Below are 18010 nucleotides of genomic sequence, written 5' to 3'. Positions count from 1 at the left end.
GTCTAACTTATCTAAGCCTGTCATAATCTTGTACACTTCTATTAAATCTTCCCTCAATCTCCTTTGTTCTAAGGAAAATAAACCCAGCTTTTCCAGCCTAACCTTGTAACTAAAATCCCCCATCCCTGGAACCATTCTGGTAAACTCCTTTGTACCCTCTCAAGGACCCTCACATCCTTCCTGAAGTGTGGTGACTAGAATTGGATGCAGTACTCCAGTTGGGGTCTAACCACAGCTTTATAGCTTCCCTGCTTTTGTACTCCGTTTATGAAGCCCAAGATCCCATATGCTGTACTAATCTCTCTCTCTCTCTCTCTCTCTCTCTCTCTTTTTTCTCTCTCTCTCTCTCTCTCTCTCTCTCTTTTTCTTTCTCTCTCTCTCTCTCTCTCTTTTTCTCTCTCTCTCTCTCTCTCTTTTTCTCTCTCTCTCTCTCTCTCTTTTTTCTCTCTCTCTCTCTCACTCTTTTTCTCTCTCTCTCTCACTCTTTTTCTCTCTCTCTCTCTTTTTCTTTCTCTCTCTCTCTCTTTTTCTCTCTCTCTCTCTCTCTTTTTCTCTCTCTCTCTCTCTTTTTCTCTCTCTCTCTCTCTCTCTTTTTCTCTCTCTTTTTCTCTCTCTCTCTCTTTTCTCTCTCTCTCTCTCTCTCTTTTCTCTCTCTCTCTCTCTCTCTCTTTTTCTCTCTCTCTCTCTCTCTCTCTTTTTCTCTCTCTCTCTCTCTCTCTTTTTCTCTCTCTCTCTCTCTCTTTTTCTCTCTCTCTCTCTCTCTCTCTTTTTCTCTCTCTCTCTCTCTCTTTTTCTCTCTCTCTCTCTCTCTTTTTTTCTCTCTCTCTCTCTCTCTTTTTCTCTCTCTCTCTCTCTCTCTTTTTTTCTCTCTCTCTCTCTCTTTTTCTCTCTCTCTCTCTCTCTCTTTTTCTCTCTCTCTCTCTCTCTCTCTCTTTTTCTCTCTCTCTCTCTCTCTCTCTTTTTCTCTCTCTCTCTCTCTCTCTCTCTCTCTCTCTTTATGTCCTACCACCTTCAAAGATCTATGCACATGCATCCTCAGGTCCCTCTGTTCCTGCACACTCTTTAGAACCATGCCATTAAGTACATACTGTCTCTCCCTATTCCAAAATGCATCAGGTCACACTTGTCAGTATTAAATTCCATCTTCCACCTATCAGCCCATTCTGCTAGCCTATCTATGTCCTGTTCCAGACGGTTCATATCATTCTCACTGTTTGACCCACCTCCAGGATTGGTGTGATGGGCAAATTTCGAGATTCTACTCTTTATTCCAAGATCCAAGTCATTTGCATATAGCAAAAAAAGCTGTGGTCCCAGCACTGACTGTTGGGTAACACCACTGTCTACCATCCTCCAGTCTGAAATACGACCATTTTACTACGAATTGCTGTTTTCTGTCCTTAAGCCAGTTGTTTTTAATCCAGTTAAACACTGATCCTCCTATGCCATGAGCTTCAATTTCTTTACCTAGCCCTTTATGTGGTACCTTATCAAATGCTTTCTTAAAATCTATATAAACAACATCCACTGCATTCCCTTCATCAACCTTCTCTTACTTCAAGAGCAGCAGATGCATGGGAACACCACCACTGCAAGTTCCCCTGAAAGCCACAAGCCATCCTGACTTGGAACTATATCACCATTCCTTCACTGTCGCTAGGTTAAAATCCTGGAATTCCCTTCCTAATGGCACTGTTGATGTACCTACCCCACATGGACTGCAGCGGTTCAAGAAGGCAGCTCAACACCACCTTCTCAAGGGCAATTAAGGATGGGCAATAAATGCTGGCCCAGCCAGTGACGCCCACATACCCCGAACAAATTTAAAAAAAAAAAAAGCCCTGTAGTTGTTCGGACTGTCCAGGTTTCTTGAATAACGGTGTCACATTTGCCATTCTCCAATCCTCTGGCACCTCCCCCGTATACAGGGAAGATTGGAAGATTATAGCAAGCCCTTCCACCATCTCCATCCCCACTTCCTTTAACAACCTGGGATGCAAGCCATCTGCACCAGGTGACTTATCTACTCCAAGCATAGCCAGCCATTTTAGTACCTTCCCCTCTCGATTTTTATCCTTTCCATTGCCTGTACTGTCTCTGCTTCTGCTGATACTTTATCAGCTTCCATTTCCTTAATTAACCTGGATATAAGATGCTCATTAAGCATATTAGCCTTGCCCTGTGCCTCTAAGCATCTGTTACTCACTTCGTCCCTAACAGGCCCCACTCCTCCTCTTGCTACCCGCTTACTATTTACATGCCCATAGAAGATTTTTGGGTCCCCTTTTATGTTGACTGCCATTCTATTCTCATATATTCTCTCTTTGCCAGTCTTAATTTTCCTCTTCACCTCCCCTCTCAGCTTATTGTATACGGCCTGTTTTTCACTTGATGAGTTTACCTGACATGCATCGTACTCCCTCTTTTTTAAAAATTTTGTTTCATCATCCAAGGAGTCCTGTTTTTGGTTCCCCTACCTTTCACCCTTGTTGGAATGTTTCTAGCCTATACCTGAAGCATCTCTTGCTTAACGATAACCCATTGTTCCGATACAGCTCTTCCCGTCAATCTTTGTTTCCATTCTACCCTGGCTAGATCCCATCTCATTGTGTTGACATTAGGCCTCTTCCAATCCAGCCATTCTACCTTATTTTCTTCCTTGCTTTTTTGCATTACTAGTCTAAATCTTATGTTACAATGATCACTCTTACCCAAGTGCACCCTCACAGACACTTGGTCCACTTGCCCCACCTCATTTCCCAGCACCAGATCCAGCAATGCCTCTATTCTAGTTGAGCTCAGAACATACTGATTTAAGGAGATTCTCCTGAGCACACTTCAGAAATTTTTTCTTTTCCTTATCCTTTACTTTAAAATTATCCCAATTGATATATATATTTATTCATTAATGGGATGTGGGCATTGTTGGCTAGGCCAGCATTTATTGCCCATCCCTAATTGCCCTTGAGAAGGTGATGGCGAGCTGCCTTCTTGAACCACTGCAGTCCACATGAGGTGGATACGCCCACAGTGCTGTTAGGAAGGAAGTTCCAGGATTTTGACCCAGCGACAGTGAAGGATTGGTGATATGGTTCCAAGTTGGAATGGTGTGTGGCTTGTTATGTTCCCATGCATTTGCTGCCCTTGTCCTTCTAGTTGGTAGAGGTCACGGGTTTGGAAGGTGCTGTCTAAGGAGCCTTGGTGCGTTGCTGCAGTGCATCTTGTAGATGGTACACACTGCTGCCACTGTGCGTCGATGGTGGAGGGGGTGAATGTTTGTGGATGGATTGCCAATCAAGCGGTCTGCTTTGTCCTGGATGGTGTCGAGATTCTTGAGTGTTGTTGGAGCTGCACCCATCCAGGCAAGTGGAGGGTATTCCATCACACTCCTGAATTGTGCCTTGTAGATGGTGGACAGGCTTTGGGGAGTCAGTCGGTAATTTATTCACTGCAGTATTCCTAGCCTCTGACCTGCTGTTGTTGCCCAAGTATTTATATAGCTACTCCAGTTCAGTTTTTGGTCAATGGTAACCCTTAGGATGTCGATAGTGGGGGATTCAGCGATGGTAATGCCATTTTTTAGTTTAGTTTAGTTTAGAGATACAGCACTGAAACAGGCCCTTTGTCTCACCGAGTCTGTGCCGACCATCAACCACCCATTTATACTAATCCTACACTAATCCCATATTCCTACCACATCCCCACCTGTCCCTATATTTCCCTACCACCTACCTATACTAGGGGCAATTTATAATGGCCAATTTACCTCTCAACCTGCAGGTCTTTTGGCATGTGAGAGGAAACAGGAGCACCCGGAGGAAACCCACGCAGACACAGGGAGAACTTGCAAACTCCACACAGGCAGTACCTAGAATTGAACCCGGGTGGCTGGAGCTGTGAGGCTGCGGTGCGAACCACTGCGCCACTGTGCCGCCCATTGAATGTCAAGGGGAGATGGTCATTGCCCGGCACTTGTGTGGCGCGAATGTTACTTGCCACTTATCAGCCCAAGCCTGGATATTGTCCAGGTCTTGCTGCATTTCTACACGACTTGCTTCAGTATCTGAGGAGTCGCGAATGGCGCTGAACATTGTGCAATATCTGCGAACATCCCCACTTCTGACCTTATGATTGAAGGAAGATCATTGATGAAGCAGCTGAAGATGGTTGGGCCTAGGACACTACCCTGAGGAACTCCTGCAGTGATGTGCGGAGCTGAGACGATTGACCTCCAACACCACAGCCACCTTCCTTTGTGCTAGGTATGATTCTAACCAGTGGAGAGTTTCCCCCTGATTCCCATTGACTTCAGTTTTGCTTGGGCTCCTTGATGCCATACTCAGTCAAATGCTGCCTTGATGTCAAGGGCAGTCACTCTCATCTCACGTCTTGAGTTCAGCTCTTTTGTGCATGTTTGAACCAAGGCTGTAATGACGTCAAGAGCTGAGTGTCCCTGGTGGGACCCAAACTGAGCATCTGTAAGCAGGTTGTTGCTGAGCAAGTGCCGCTTGATAGCACTGTCGATGACACCTTGCATCACCTTACCGATGATTGAGAGTAGACTGATGGGGCAGTAATTGGCTGGGTTGGAATTGTCTTGCTTTTTGTGTACAGGATATATCTGAGCAATTTTCCACATCGCTGGGTAGATGCCAGTGTTGTAGCTGTACTGGAACAGCTTGGCTAGGGGTGCGGCAAGTTCTGGAGCACAGGTCTTCAGTACTACTGCCGAAATGTTGTCAGGGCCCATAGCCTTTGCAGTATCCAGTGCCTTCAGTCGTTTCTTGATATCACGCAGAGTGAATCAAATTGGCTGAAGTCTGGCATCTGTGATGATAAAAACATGAAATGCTGGAAATGTTCAGCAGGTCTGGCAGCATCAGTGGAGAGAGAAGCAGAGGTGAAAGGTCACTTACCTGAAATCTTATCTCTGCTTACTCTGGGTGAGGGACTCCAGTGTCCATCACCAAGAGTGGCTCTGCAGGTCTGGCAGCATCTGGGAGAGAGAAGCAGAGTTAACGTTGCAGGTTAGTGATCTTTCATCTCTGCTTCTCTCTCCACAGATGCTGAGCCACTCTTGGTGATGGACATTGGAGTCCCCCACCCAGAGTACATTCTGCGCCCTTGCCACTCTCAGTGCTTTCTCCAAATGGCGATCAACATGGAGGAGTACTGATACATCAGCTGAGGGAGGGCAGTAGGTGGTAATCAGCAGGAGGTTTCCTTGTCCGTGTTTGACCTGATGCCATGAGACTTTATGGAGTCCAAAGTCAATGTTGAGGACTCCCAGGGAACTCCCTTCCGACTGTATACCACTGTGCTGCCACCTCTGCTGAGTCTGTCCTGCCTGTAGGATAGGACATAACCGGAGATGTTGATGGCAGTGTCTGGTACATTGTCTGTAAGATATGATTCCGTGAGCATGACTGTCTGTGGGACATCTCTCCCAACTTTGGCACAAGCCCCCATATGTTAGTAAGGAGGAATTTGCAGGGCCGATAGGGCTGGGTTTGCTGCTGTTGTTTCCGGTGACTAGGTTGATGCCGGGTGGTCCATCCGGTTTCATTCTGTTTTATTGACTTTGTAGCGGTTTAATACAACTGAGTGGCTTGCTAGGCCATTTCAGAGGGCATGTAAGAATCAATCACATTGCTCTGGGTCTGGTGTTACATGTAGGCCAGACCAGGTAAGGACAGCAGATTTCCTTCCCTAAAGGGCATTAGTGAACCAGGTGGGTTTTTACAACAATCAACAATGGTTTCATGGCCATCATTAGACTAGCTTTTTTAATTCCAGATTTATTAATTGAATTCAAATTCCACCTTCTGCTGTGGTGGGATTCGAACCCATGTCCCCAGATAAATAGCCTGGGTCTCTGGTCCAATGACAATACCACTACGCCACGGCCTCCCCATTAAATAAAGTCGCCCAATATCACGATCTATATTTCTTCCAGATCTCTGATTTTCCTGCAGATTTGCTCCGTGACTCTCACTTTTTGGAGGCCTATAAAATACCCCTAGTAATGTGATCATACCCTTTTTTTCTCCTGAACTCTAACCAAATTGGTTCTGTCCTTGCTGCTTCAAGGACATCCTCCCTTTTCAGAACTGCAATGTCTTCCCTAATCAGTGCTGTCACCCCACCTACTTTTTTTCCTTCTTTATCTTTTCTGAACACTTTATATGCTTGTATATTAAACGCCCAGCCCTCACCATTTTTAAGCCACGTTTCCGTTATTGCCATTGCATCCTATTCCAGTACTGCTATTTGTGCTTGGAGCTCATCAACCTTATTCACCACAATGGATGTTTCCTCTTGTAGGAAAATCTAGAACTAGGAGTCACTATTTAAAAATAAGGGGTCATCCATTTATGACTGAGATGAGAAATTTTTTCCTCAAAAGGCGGTGGAAGCGGAGTCTTTGAATATTTTTAAGGCAGAGGTAGATTCTTGATATGCAAGAGGTTGAAAGGTTATCGGGGGTAGTCGGGAATGTGGAATCATCAGTTCAGCCATGCGCATATTGAATGGCAGAGTGGGCTTGAGGGGCCGAGTAGCTTTGTTCTGATCCGAATCTGTATGTTCGTATGCAAATAATTTATGACATCATAAATCATGAGAATAAAGGTTTGCAACATATTCTGGAAAGTGTAAAGGAGTTGACATCAGTTAGTCTTTCTTTGGGGTTATCCATTTTTATGTGACGTGATTGCGTGATTACTGGTGGAGGTGTCAGGCTTGTTTGACAGTAATGTATGATCTGGTGATCGAATCATCATCGCCATCGTAGCTGGACTGCTCGTTTGTCTATAATCAACCATCGGATATTCTGCATATGCTTTTTGTACTTTACTTGAGTTTTAATTAGAACAGACCCAGGAGGCAGAGGGTGATGGCAGAGGGTTGTTTATGCGAGTGGAAGCCTGTGACCAGTGGTGTACCGCAGGGATTGGTGCTGGGACCCTTACTGTTTGTAGTGTATGTTAATGATTTAGACGTGAATATAGGAGATATGATCAGTAAGTTCGCAGATGACATGAAAATTGGTTGTGTCATAAATAGTGAGGAGGAAAGCCTTAGATTACAGAACAATATAGATGGGCTGGTAAGATGGGCGGAGCAGTAGCAAATGGAGTTTAATCCTGAGAAGTGTGAGGTGATGCACTTTGGGAGGGCTAACAAGGTAATGGAATATACAATGGATGGTGGGACCCTAGGGAGTACAGAGGGTCAGAGGGACCTTCGGGTGCTTGCCCATAGATCACTGAAGGCAACAGCACAGGTAGATAAGGTGGTTAGAAAGGCATACAGGATACTTGCCTTTATTAGCCGAGGCATAGAATATAAGAGCAGGGAGGTTATGATGGAACTGTATAAAACGCTGGTTAGGCCACAGCTGGAGAACTGTGTACAGTTCTGGTCGCCACACGAGAGGAAGGATGTGATTGTATTGGAGAGGGTGCAGAGGAGATTCACCAGGATGTTGCCTGGGCTGGAGCATTTCAGTTACGAAGAGAGACTAGATAGGTTGGGTTGTTTTCCTTGGAGCGGAGAAGGCTGAGGGGGGTCCTGATTGAGGTATACAAAATTATGAGGGGCATTGATGGGATAGATAGGAAGAAAGAGGAGAGGTCAATAACCAGGGGGCAGAGATTTAAGGTAAGGGGCAGGAGGTTTAGAGGGGAGTTGAGGAATTTTTTCACCCAGAGGGTGGTTGGAATCTGGAACACACTGCCTGAAAGGGTGGTAGAGGCAGGAATACTCAACATTCAAGAACTATTTAGATGAGCACTTGAAACGTCATAGCATACAAGGCTACGGGCCAAGTGCGGGGAAATGGGATTAGTTAGGACGGGTGCTTGATGGTCGGCGCAGGCGCGTTGGGCCGAAGGGCCTGTTTCTGTGCTGTAAAACTCTGACCTAAAAATATTTGCTTACCCTCAAGTAGCATAAATGAATGCAGAAGAATTAATTGTGCTGTTTTTCACTGCCAGTCCTCATTGTTAAGATTTCAACAGATACCTGTTTACTGTAAGATTTTTGGCATTGAATGGGTGCTTGCTTATTAGGGAATCCCATGTTTGTGTCTTCTTGGCAATTCCTTTCAAAAGGTCTGGAAATCATTAGTAGCCTCTTGGTAGATTATAGAGATCGTACCAGTGATAATACCACATGACTAATTGGCACATATGATCTGAGACTGTAAGTTTAACAGAGACATATTTATGCTGGATGATTTTTAGATATAATTAGTATTTACATTAGCCTGAGTGTTTATTTTAATAGAAATAAGAACAGATATGGGTTGGATTCAGCCAAAATCTATTTTTAATTGAAAAGTTGGGATTTAACTCTTTGTGGCAACTCTCTAGATTTGCTGTTTTCCATAAATAAGTTTTAAACTTTTTTTCATTGGTTAGAGACACATGGGGTGATTTTCACCAAATGTAAATGAGGCGGGTGGAATGATCACTTTTATGACTGACCGCTCAAGTCAAAGCCCCCAATCAAAATATATGATTCCAGTTGTGGTGGGAGAAATGCACCATTGATTCAGTCCCGTCCCTCCACAGATCGCCTAATATATAATTTTAAACTTTCCAAATTAAAGAAAGACCCAGCCAAATTGTACCATGTATTAACCCCCAAATGAGGCTAACCAAACCAGGTGTCTTTAGATCAACAAATTAACTGTTTAATTCGAAAAACTAAATTCTTAAACACTACTGAAATATAAACAACATTTAAGGTAGAAAATAATTAGTGTCCTTGCATATTTACACTCCTGCCAAAGTGAAATCTTCCTATGTGGAATTGTCCAAGGTTGCTTGAAGTGCTCATAGCCGTCCGATGGGGGGGGGGGGTGGGGGGAGTAAAAGGTTCTTTAACAGTAGAATAGTCCGTGGTCTAGTTCAGCAGTTGATTTGATGCTTTTCTTCTCCAGCGATGAATTTTAACAATTACAGTTCAGTAGTTAAAGGAATTGGTTATTTTCTTTTAAGAAATTAATCTGGCTTGACATCAGAATTCTGAGAGTATAATAAATAGGGTTTAAATAAACTGAGAGAGAGGTCTTTTTTCCTTCAGGATATGCTGGCTAACCGTTTCTGTCTGCCTCTGTGAACTGTGTTTCAAAACAATTTGATGGAGACCTTTAGGTCCTTCATGGGACAAAAATTGATTTTTAATTTTAAATAAATGTTTCAAGGGTGTTAGCAGTCGATTCTTCTCTACCTTGTCTACCCAGCCATATGTGACCCCACCTTATCTTTTCTCCACTCATGTCCTGTTTGACCTCTTTGTTCCTTTTAACTCAGATCTCTCTTTTTGTGCCACCATCTGTGGCAGAGTTTCCAGCTGACGACGCTGGTCTCCAGAACCCCCTCTCCATAAAAGCTTCTGCCTTACCTCCTCTCTCCCTACTTCTATAAATGCTTTGTCAAAACCTCCAGATTCAACCATGACTTTGGTCACCTCTCCTAACCTCACTACTTGCACTTGATATCCATTCTTACATCTTTGTAAAACAATCTTGGGATGGTCTCTTATGTTAAAAGCTCTACAGAAATTTAATTTTCTTGTTTGGGATCAACTAACTCGGCACAAATCAAGGATTGAACTTGGGACCTCTTGGTTACCATGGATTAATATCATATATTTACCCATTAAGCCACTGAACGAGCTGAAAATAATTCAGTTTTAATGTTATGTTTTTGTTTCCCTCCACTCCCTCCCCCCAAAAAGTGAGAGTTTCTATTGTGCTTTTTTTTTGCATTTTAATTTGGTTTGATTCTGCCCTTTTTAAAGTCTTGGGTTACCTTATAAAATTGCAAAAAATCATTGCTAATAAAAGTTAATCTCCTTTGTTAGTGTAAAAATGCTGTGGAGCATATCTTTTTTCTGGAAAGAAAGTGTTGAGTGAGAAATCTTGTCCTGTTACTCAGTTTAAAGGAACAATGTCAGAATGAATTGAGTGCTCAGCCATGTTAACCATAGACCATTAGAAAGATTTACACGTTGGAAGACAAGATGACACCTGAAGACCTGAAACCTAGAACCCTAATAATGAGAAATCCCACTTCTCCATAACCACTGAGTTATTTTGTATTTTTGTCCCTGATTGATTAATAAATAGACCACACATATATTGTTTCAGATCAGCTGCTGCACAAGATCCTGAAGTGCAAACTATAGTGGAAGAAAATTACATATTGTGCTAGGACAGTGGCCAGAAAAAGTCATTGGATGATGTATAGACAGATTTGATTATTTTATAAATTGATATATAGTAACAATGAAATGCACTGAATTACTGTTCCTCTCCTATATGGTCCAATAGGCACATAACTAAACTCATAATAATGCATAGGGAGAGTATTTTCAATATAAAGAACCTCTATCATCTCTTTGGTTATTAAAATTCATTTCAGTACTTCTGCCTGGTGGCTTAATGTTTTCACCTGCAGCTCCAGGACAGCTGTCATGGCTGTGAAAAGCAGAAAAAAAGCCACTGAGTTGCTGTCAGCAGCAGGTCCGTCAGCAAGCGGCTCTGTCGTGTTTTTGTGGATAGCCTTTTTTTTTTGCTCTGTATACTGATCTCAAGGCATCGGCAGTGTGCAAATGCAGTTGAGTTACACAGTCACAACCAAATTTTAAATTTGTTGATCAACTCTTTACTGACCTTCAGAGTTAAGCTGTAGAGAAAATTAAAAACTAAGGTTTCTCAGCAGGTAGGAGAATTACTTTTTTTAATATAAATTAAATGGGACAGGAATGGCATTACTTTAGTTTTGAGCGTGCTACTCTCCCTGTCTTGTCTAGTACTATCTATGAAGGATTACCTGATTGTAGGTACTTCTTGTTTATAAAATTCTGCAGAACGGTGAGACTGTCACCTTTCTGCTGTATTATCTTGCACTGGGAGTGAGGATTCTGAATGTTGAAGGTAGCTAATCCTGTTGCACCCCTACCTTGCCTCGGCTGATCATGCACCAACATTGATGGTAGTCACTGCAAACTCGTCAGGCTCTCTGTACTCAGTAGTTAGAAAGTACTGTGCCTTTCACTGAGGCAAACTACTGTTGAGCTGCTCTTGATTGGAAGGGATGGGTAAGGTAACCAAAGCAGACAATAGTAGATAAAATATAAATGAAAAAACTTCTGCAAGAGAATTTAATTGTGGAGGAAGCTAACTGAAACCTCCAAGCTAAACCAGCATAAGTTTAATATACATTATAAATAAATTGATCTCCTGTGGCATTGCTGATGGTGACTCAGCAGATTCTCTGTTTTATAACAAGATATTTTATGATATGTAGGGCACAATATCTGGGTCACTGATTCACAATTACATAAATCGAATACCTTGGCCCAAAAATGTGTTCTTGGGTTGTTTCTTGGTGCTTTGGGAATTGAATTTCACAACTATGGCCTTTTTATTTATCTATCCATATATTTATATATGTGGGGGGGTGGGGAGGGGTGGTCGGTTAGCTCAGTTGGCTAGACGGCAAGTATGAAATACAGAAAGGTGCCAACAGCGTGGGTTCGATTCCTGTACCAGCTTTGGTAGTTCATGGAGGTCTGCCTCCTTGCCTTGCCCCACATTTGAGGAGTGGTGACCCTCAAGCTACACATCACCAGCTGTCTGTCTCTGATGGGGAAAGATGCCAATGGTCCTTTGGGACTCCGGCTACAGCAATATATTTATATATAATATTCATTTACATGTTTTTTTTAAATCCCTTACCATTTTAAGCCTAAGAATGCACAAAGTGGTATGCAAGATGCACCAGTTGGAGGCAAATAACTTATATTTAGTAGAACTGGGGAATAGAGGGTTTAGTTGTATTCGTGGGCAGTTCTGGATTTTGGCAACACTGGGGAATACTCCTGGGGTTTGTTGGAACTGGGATGCGGATCCTGTAGTATGACAGCATTACAGTGGAGCTTCTGCAGTTTGGAAGTGCAGAGGGCCGCGGTCCTTTTTAATGTAAAGGAGGAATCTGGGCCTTGCAGAACTATCAAACATGAACCTGAGATTTGGCACAAATGGATATTAAATGTGAGGTTTGGCTTGGTCTGTTCCAGGTGTGTTTTAGTAGGGAGGGGAGGGACAGGGCATAGTGATGATGGGGAGATGGCAAGTGTGAACCCCACATCCAGCATTATTGATTAGTGCCTTATTAAGGGATCTCGACCCAGGTTGAATTTGCTGCTTTCTGATTGGTTCTTGCATACGTATCTTTGTAATAATAAATTAACAGATAATAGATGTTGATTAGAGCTTTCAAAATGTTACTTTTAATTTGAAGTGAAACATTTAATGAGGAAAGACGCTGTCTTTTTATCTGACAGTTAATAGTAATTTTGAATTTTTGCACTTTGTAACTGTCAGCATAACAGGTGATAATCCAGGTAACGAGCTGTTTGGTTCCAAATTTATTTTATTTCAGAAAGTGATCTTAATTATACTGAGGGAATGCTGTTCAACCTTGATGAACTTGCTAAAATTTCAGAAAACACAAAAAAGCTACAACAAGTTTATAATGTGTAGTCTCTTTAAAAATAAAATATCTTCAATATTTTAAAAAGGCAATATAAAATTGTACCTGAAAGATTTTGAAATTTTCCTTCTAGCTTTTCAAATAATTTTGAAAAGGTTTTGAGAAGATAGTACCAGTGTATTACAGCAATACTGCTGTGTCCTGGGAAATTAAAATCATAGCTCTGAGCCAAAATATCAAGCCCAAGCTCAGAATTCTGAGAGAGGCTGAGGCATTCAAGTAAAAACTTCAGTGAAGTCAGTAAAAGACACACAAGGCAATTCGGTGAATACATTTAGTCATGTTATTGTGATTTTTCTTTTTCCAATTTTGAAATTTTGTTTACATTCTATTTTGAACACCAGAAGCTCATTACTGAACAAAATTAATTGGCTGTAAAAACCTGTTCAGAAACTACTTTGCACAATTTATGGGAACCCGGTAGACAGATTACATGGAATTATGTAGTTTTACTCTCATAGCTAGCAAAACATCTTTATAATTGGAAATATTTACTACAGTGTTACCTACAATAGTAACAGGCACTGTAGGTGTTTGTGAGTTTTCAACGAAAAACATTCTCCACATACTGAATTTGAATTAATTGTTAATACCTGCTTGACATTATAGGGTGTGTTGTCACTAATGTCACTGCATCAAGGGGAGTATATACGCTGGCAAAGGTATCTATGGGTTTCTGTTCCTTTTTCAAGAGATTAGGGTGAAGAATATCTGTTTTAAAAAAAAAATGCTGGGAAGTGTGGTGGAATCTGTATTTGACCCATAGTAGCAGTTACCAAATCTCTTATAGTTTTTGGTTTGAGAGTGCCTGATGTACCAAGGTTGAATAGTGTCAATGGCATCAAATTTTCAATCCCCCTTGTGTTGTATCTCATCAATTCCAGTCCATGTTGTGTAAGATGGCAGGCCGTTCAACTATCTAACTTCACTGATTTCAAGACTTTTTAAGCCACTTTTCCAGTGGTGCTAGTTTGGTTCAGATTGTGAAAGGATTGGAGTCTGTATGCTTACTCCTTGAATTTATGCTGCTAAAGCTGACTCCCTCAGCTAGTGTTGGCATTATAGACTCTCTTTCTTGTGGGTCCAATATGCTGCTGCGAAGGTAAGGGAACGAGTTCTAACAATGTAAATGCCAGGAGCCCATGCAGGCATACTGCCTACATACAAACTGAATTCATAGAATCATACTGCACAGAAGGAGACCATTTGGTCCATTGAGTTTGTGCCAGCTGTTTCTTAGAGCAATCCAGTTAGTCCCACTACTCTACTCTTCCCCATATCCCTGCAATTTATTTCTCCTTAAAATATTTATCCAATTCCCTTTTTGAGGGTTGCTATTGAATCTGTATCCATCACTCAATCAGGCAACAAGTAAGCACTTGCACTCTAATGGTTTTATAAAAGCTTTTCAATCAGTTTACCTCGTGTTTACCATGTCGGTATTTTTAAGTTGTGTCTCCTAGTAGGGAGAACACAGCTTCACCATTAACTTTTTTCATCTTTGAATTGCAACATCTTTCCTGGCTTCTTTATCAGTCAGACGCAATGAATGTTACACCAGCTTGTTATAGTTTCTTTGTCTATGAAGAAGTGCTGGGCTCAGCACACTATCAAAGTACTAAATGGCTAAACTTGAGCAGTGCTTTAAATGTTTGTTATGCACACAATACTAGGAAACAGAAAGTTGCAAAATGCTAGCATTTTAAACAAAAAAGCCACTCCTTCTGGAGGCCACTAAGGCTCCTAACTGCCTCTCTTTAGAAGGTGAAAAGTCATGTGAGACTGTTGGGTCTTAAATGGTACATTGATCGTGCCGTTTCTTCCTCTTGCCCCAAACTGGAAAACTTTGTTAACTTTGCTTCCAATTTCCGCCCTTTCCTTGCCTTCACATGGTCTATCTCAGACTGTTCCCTTCCTCGATTTTTCTCTCTCCATCTCTGGGGAGAGGTTGTTGACCAATTTCAATTATAATCCCACTGACTCCCACTGCAGCCTTGATTACACTTGCAACCGCCTGCAAGGACTCTGTTCTATTCTTCAAGTTTCTCTGTCTCCATTGCATCTGTTTTGATGACGCAACCTTCCATACCAGTGCTTCAGCTATGTATTCCCTTTTTCCCTAAACTGAGGATTCCACTTCACCGTGGCTGAAAGTGCCCTCGAATGTGTCCATGTCATTTCCCACACTTCTGCTTTCACTCTTTTCCCCCCACATCAAACCATGATATGGTCCCCCTTCTCCTCACCTTCCATTTCACCAGCCTCCACATTCAATGGATCATCCTCTGCCATTTCTCCCACCTCCAGCATGATGCCACCACTAAACACATCTTGTTCTCTCTCCCTTTTCAGCATTCCGAAGGGACGGTTCCCTCTGTGACATCCTGGTCGACTGTTCAATCATCCCGTCCCCTTTTTATTGGCAGGAGAGTCTATAACTAGGGGGCATGATCTCAGGATAACGGGCCCATCATTTAAGGCTGAGGTAAGTAGAAATTTATTCACTCTGTATTGTGAGTTATAAGAATTCTCTCCTCTGGTGTTGTGAATGATTAGTCGTTGAGTATATTCAAGGCTGAGATAGATGGATTTTTGGACAGTAGAGGAATCAAAAGATATGGGGATCATGCATAAAAGTGGAATTGAGGTTCAAGATCGTCCAGAATTGTATTGAATGGGAGAGCTTGAGGGGCTGTATGGCCTACTCCTTTTTCTGATGTTCCTATGATCTTATGTTCCCATGGAAACTTCCTGTGCAGGAGATGCAGCACCAGCCCTTTTACCTCCTCCCATCCCAGATGCTCCTTCCAGATGAAACAGTGATTTACTTGTACTGCTTTCGAGTTGGTATATTCTACTCACTGCTCACAATGCTGCTTCCTTTACATTGGGAAGACCAAACGCAGATATGACGATTGCTTTGTGGAACAACTTTCTTCAGTCTGTAAGCATGACCCTGAGATTCTGTCGCTTGTCATTTTAATTCTCTGCTCCACTCCTGCTCTGACTTCTTCTAATGAAACTCAATGGAAGCACAAGGAACAGAACCGCATCTTTCCTTTAGGCAGTTCACAGCCTTCCGGACTCGACATTAAGTTCAACAATTGCAGGTCAGAACCACTGCACCCATTTTTTGGACAGCTGCTATTGCTAATCATTCTAAAGAAGGCCATTTACACCTCTAGACCTATATTCTGTTTCTTTTCATGTCCCATCACCATGCCCCTTTACCTTGCATCATCATCTCTTTTGTCATTCAATCTCTCCTGCTTTCCATTCTAGCCAAGACCTTCCCTTTTGTTCGTTCTTCCTCTTCCCCCCTTTTCCTGCCTCTGTACTTGCTTAAAACCTGTTGCATCTCTAACTTTTTCCATCGACCTGATAATTCAACTGTGTTTCTCTCTCCACACATGCTGTCTGACCTGCTGAGTAATTCTACCTTTTTCTATTGTTACTTCAGTTTTCTAGCATCCACAGTATTTTGCTCTTTGGTAAATGTTAAGTGGCACCTATTGAGAGGCTGATCATTGTTTTCAAACATTCTACACTGCTAATTGTTTCCTAAAATAAATGTTTGTTGTGTAATTTTATAATGTGACCATGTTGAAAGTCTAGTATGAAAGAACTTTAATATAGTGAAATGACCTTGACCTTGGATTTGTTGCAGAATTGATCTGTTCATGCTGCAGATATTAAGCATTAGCTGCTACATAATCCTAGAGTCCTAAATCTAATGCAAGACTGCATAAATTAGGAAAATAAACTTCTTTACACAAGATTATTAAATGCTATGGTAGTAGAAATGTAAATTATATACTTAGCCCAACATTGGAATGTGTAAATTTCTGTGTGGAATTATTAAAATATTCAATAACTTTTTGTAGCTACTTTTATGAAAGCAGGTTTGAAACTTGCATTTTTAATAACTTTGTTCAAATTCACATCTTCCAGTACCAGAGCTGTATAGTATTTTGCAGAGTAACATAACCAATATAACATCAATGAGAATAGTTAGATCTGATAATGCCAAAATGGGAAACAGTATAATAACCCAAATGCCAAATTTATTTCCTCTGGCTCGCATCTAATCTTTGAAACATCAGTCAAATAAGACACATGGAAATTCACATAATCCAGCATCAGCTCAGGTTTCAACACAGCTTGTTATAGAGTCATAGAGCACAGAAACAGGCCCTTCGGCCGATTGTGTCTGTGCCAGCCAGCAAGCACCGATCTATTCTAATCCCATTTTCCAGCACTTGGCCCATAGCCTTGTATGCTATGGCATTTCAAGTGCTCATCTAAATACTACTTAAATGTTGTGAGGGTTCCTGCCTCTACCACCCCTTCAGGCAGTGTGTTCCAGATTCCAACCACCCTCTGGGTGAAAAACTAAATCTATGCCCCCGGTTATTGATGCCTCCGCTAAGGGAAAAAATGTCTTCCTATCTATCCTATCAATGCCCCTCATAATTTTGTATACCTCAATCATGTACCCCCTCAGCCTTCCCTGCTATAAGGAAAACAACCCTAGCCTATCCAGTCTCTCCTCATAGCTGAAATGCTCCAGCCCAGGCAACATTCGGGTGAATCTCCTTGACAAAGCCCACTGTGGACTTGGGAGCAAATAACTCGATTTCAAAATTTGCAGGTGATACCAAACTGGGGTGTATAGCTAATAGAGTCATAGTTATGCAGCACAGAAGCAGGCCCTTCGGCCCACCATGTCTGCACCGGCCATCAAGCCTATCTATTCTAATCTCATTTTCCAGCACATGGCCTGTAGCCTTGTATGCTATGGCATTTCAAGTGCTCATCTAAATACTTCTTAAATGTTGTGAGGCTTCCTGTCTCTACCACCCCTGATGCAGAGAAAGAATACAATATGGTGAAAGAAGATATTAGAAAACTTGCGGACTGAGCAGTTAAATGGCAAATGAACTTTAAAATAGATAAATGTGAGGCAGTTCAGTAGGAAAAATAGAAACATCATCTACACATTAGAAAATAAAAAAACTGAATGGGATAGATGAGCAAAGATACAGGTGAACAAATCATTAAAAGCAGCATGGCAAGTTACTAAAGCGGTTAGAAATGTTGTCATGCTAGGCCCCCACCTGCCAAGAACGAGGCACATTGATTTTGTCATGAATGTTGATTTTAAACTGTTATTGGAGTTAAGAGAGGACTTGCTAAACAGATCAGCCGTGGCTGGAAAAGACTTTTGCATATTAACAGACAGTGTTTGGAAGGACAAAGCAGCCATTCCCTGGCATTCAACCCACAATGGACTTTTGATCACCAGACATTGAAGGTGGGGGAGCTCGCATTCCAGGTTGACTGCTAAGATGGCCGAATACACAAATGGACATAGTCAAGCCAGCTAGTCACATGATCAACCTACTGAGCAACTTGAGTCTTTTGAATTTATACAAACAGTT

At 41.9% G+C, this 18010-nt stretch overlaps 1 protein-coding gene across 5 annotated transcripts in view; it reads left to right on the top strand.

The window, feature by feature from the left end:
- sema4d (sema domain, immunoglobulin domain (Ig), transmembrane domain (TM) and short cytoplasmic domain, (semaphorin) 4D) overlaps positions 1 to 18010 on the top strand; it is a 254692-nt gene that overhangs the window by 62133 nt on the left and 174549 nt on the right. For 4 of the 5 annotated variants that reach the window (XM_068030134.1, XM_068030133.1, XM_068030132.1 and 1 more), the window contains exon 2: positions 14922 to 15054. The exons of the other annotated variant lie outside the window; for it this stretch is intronic. The gene's annotated coding sequence lies outside the window, so the exon portion shown is untranslated. The remainder of the gene's footprint in view (positions 1 to 14921; positions 15055 to 18010) is intronic. 5 annotated transcript variants of the gene reach the window in all.

This window comes from Heterodontus francisci, chromosome 4, assembly GCF_036365525.1.
Source record: "Heterodontus francisci isolate sHetFra1 chromosome 4, sHetFra1.hap1, whole genome shotgun sequence".
In the NCBI taxonomy this organism is placed as follows: Eukaryota; Metazoa; Chordata; class Chondrichthyes; order Heterodontiformes; family Heterodontidae; genus Heterodontus; species Heterodontus francisci.
Note: the sequence above shows the minus strand (reverse complement) of the source record. Positions and strands in the feature narration are given on the sequence as shown.